A 3374-nucleotide genomic window follows, 5' to 3' on the forward strand; every position below is an offset into this window, starting at 1 on the left:
GCCTCAAAGTTGTCATCAGTACCCACCATAACTGGAAAGTGAATGGAGTTTGAATCTCAGGTCTCCCAGTTAGCTGAGTGACCCTGGACAACTTATTAACCTCTCTGAGCCTCAGCTTCTTCATTTGTAAAATAAGACAACTTTATGCCCACGTGGTTGTTTCATCAGGATTAAATATGATTAAGTAAAATTGGGTACATAAAGGATCCATAACATGCCTGGGAGTGCTCAATAAACATTACCTTCCCTAAGCCCCTCATTATTTTGCTTACTAAATAATATTACTTTGCAGTGAATAATTATTCCTTTTAAATTCTGGTCTAGGGATGTCTGGGTGGCTCAGTTGGTTAAGCATCTGACTCTTGATTTTGGCTCAGGTCATGATCTCATGGGTTTGTGAGATTGAGCCCCATGTCAGGCTCTGCACTGACAGTGCAGCTATAGTAAAGCCATGTTGGAACCAACTCAGTCTAAGAACACTCTCAAATACAAGAGCGATTTGAGGGACATTTGTTCTCCCATTAATTTATTTATACCCCACCTTGCTCCAAAAGTATTTTGAGGAGGCTTACAAATATAAATATAGGAGGATACAAAGAGGGAAGAGTAGTTGTTATAAGTTGGTCACAAGGTTGACCTGAGCTTCCTAGAAGCCAAAGCAAAGAGGGAATGCTGAGCAATGATAAGATTCACAGTGTTTGTTAGATACAAGCTGCTCCCAGGTGGTATAATTATTCCTGCACTAAGCTTTAAGTGAACTCTGTCCCATCCTCAACACTATCTCCACAGAATAGCTGTCTCTGATCCTGTCTGTTGGTACAAAACAGGGCACCACACCTGAGGGCTGCTCAAAAGATCCAGGGGTAGGATTTTATTCACAGTAATCAATAAAATGTACATCTGTCCCAGTTACTAGGTATGCATAACATACTGCCCCAAAACTTAGAAGCTCACAACTACCATTTTATCTTGTTTATAATTTTGTGGGCCAGGAAGTTGGGCAGGGAACAACAACAACAAACAGGGCAGGGAACAACTTCTTAATAGGAGGCCTATCAAGGTTATGCTGTAGAAAAGCATATGTATGGGAAACACTGTTGCTGCCATCTTTGGAAAATACAATCTGCTATATCATCACCCATAAGCACTATATCCTGCAACCAAGCTTTTGGTAAGAATTGAGTAGATGTAAAGTAGATATAAAAGGCTTAAATGTATCTTTCTGGTGCCAAACACCAGGTGAGGAGGTCTTGGCTTAGTCTAAGGGGTATATTGCAGGTTCGACAGTCACAGTGACAATATGCTAAATGTATCAACATATCTGGGTCTCCATGTGCATCATTCTACTCAGGCTGCCTTAACAAAGTACCATAGACTGGTGCTTCTCACAGTTCTAAAGGCTGGAAGTCTGAGATCAGGATACTAGAACAGTCAGATGCTGGTGAGAGCTTTCCCCTCACTGGTTGCAGATGGCTACCTTCTCACTGTGTGCTCACATGACCTTTTCTTTGTGTGAGCATGAATATGGGGGACAGGGAGATGGGGAGGACCTCTCTTATATCTCTTCTTATAAGGGCACTAATTCTGTCATAAGGGCTCCACCCTCATGACCTCATATAATCCTAATTAACTCCCAAAGGCTCCATCTCCAAATACCATCACTTTGGGGTTAGGGCTTCAATGTATGAATTGAACACATTCAGTCCATAACACCACAATTACAGACATGCCAGCATTCAGTAGAAAATGACATCAATTCATGAATATTTCCCAATATCTGGAGTCTTTAATCAAGTAGACACATCACCCCCACACATGAATTTTTCACTTTCTTTCCAACTTAGTCTTACAGCTAAAACTCAAGCCAGAGACTATGACATAGATATAAATAGACCCAGAGCATCATTATATATAATTTGGAAAGGATTTCACGGGTGTACATCTGTAAGCAGTTCAGGCGCACTTTCAAGCTGTGTTTACATGATATCAAACATCTGGATGAAAACTGAAAAAAATAATCAATTTGGACTGGAAACAAAACAGAAGTACAAATCTCAGTGCATTGGTCCTTGGAATACCAAATGCAGAACTGATCCCTTTACCCCAAGAAGGAGATAATCATGCACAAGAAGAGCCATTGAAATGGCCAAGGGGCAAAAGGGGCTTCCATGGGAAGGCAGACTTTAAAAAAAGAACTCCATTATGCAAACAGGGGATATGGGAAGGGATGAAATCAAGGACCATGAAAAACATAAAGAATAAAAATCTTAAAGAATCAAACTTTTGGAACCAGGAGCTTTGAAGCTTGAAGGCCATGATTTTAGCCAAACTGAAAACCCAATAAATCCTGGCTATCGGGGAAAGGGGTGTCTAAGAAACTCAAACTTCTGGATAGTCAAGGAATCAAAACCTATTTTCACTCTTCAGGCAGAAACCTTTCTAAAATGCACTTCTTCCCCAGCCTCCTCTAGAGAACACACTATCCCTAGATCACCACTATGTGTATAGTCATTATGCCACATAACCTCAAGTCCCAGTGATCCCTGGTGAATGACCCCTGGGCCCCAAAATACCTTATTTCCTGGGCCTGCTTTCTCAGAGGTCTTCTGCTTTCTCTTTCCATCATTTCTCAGCTTTCTGTTGTTGTGGCATGATGAAGACAGGTTCCCTTAGATGCAGACCCTGAGATAAGGATTGGAGGGCAAGTTGTTTGTTTGGGAGGTGATCCCAGGAAGCACGAGTAGGGGGCTGGGAGTGACAAAGGAAAGGGGAGGCAGCCCAGACAGGTAGGTGCATTACTTACAGGTGCAATTTACTTATCTCCAGGAGCAGCTGGGGCTCAAGGCACTGAGACTTCCACAACACAGCGCAAAGCTGTCCCACATAGGGGGCAGGAACCCAGATTTTATCCCCAAATCCTGTCTGTCATTCTTTAAAGGCTGCTCCCCTTAGCTCCCTGGCACTTCCAGAAGCCTGAGGGTGTTGGCAGTAGGAAGCTGCCAGGACGTAGGGGAGGTGAGTGTGCAGGACAGAAACTCCTCCTCTGTGGCTCTGGAGCCTCCACCCTTCCCTCTCATCCTCACCCCTGACAGAAATTCAGGGTAAAGAAAGAAAACTAGACCATGACTGAGAGCCTAAGGGACCCTCCTTCGAGTAATAGATAACTTCTGTGATAGCCCAGGAGGCTTTACTGTCTAACTTCCCCTGGTTCTTGGTTATATTCTTAAAATGCACTGTAAGACAACTGGTTGTTTAAAAGAAATTTTTTAAACCACTCAAAAATATCCAATCAAACTAATTTTTGAAGTAAAGTAAGAGTCCACAAATTGCAGTGTGTATTAGGCAAACTCTCTGGAGAGGAAAACTGACTTGTT

The sequence above is a fragment of the Leopardus geoffroyi genome, chromosome B3, assembly GCF_018350155.1.
Source record: "Leopardus geoffroyi isolate Oge1 chromosome B3, O.geoffroyi_Oge1_pat1.0, whole genome shotgun sequence".
Classification (NCBI taxonomy): Eukaryota; Metazoa; Chordata; class Mammalia; order Carnivora; family Felidae; genus Leopardus; species Leopardus geoffroyi.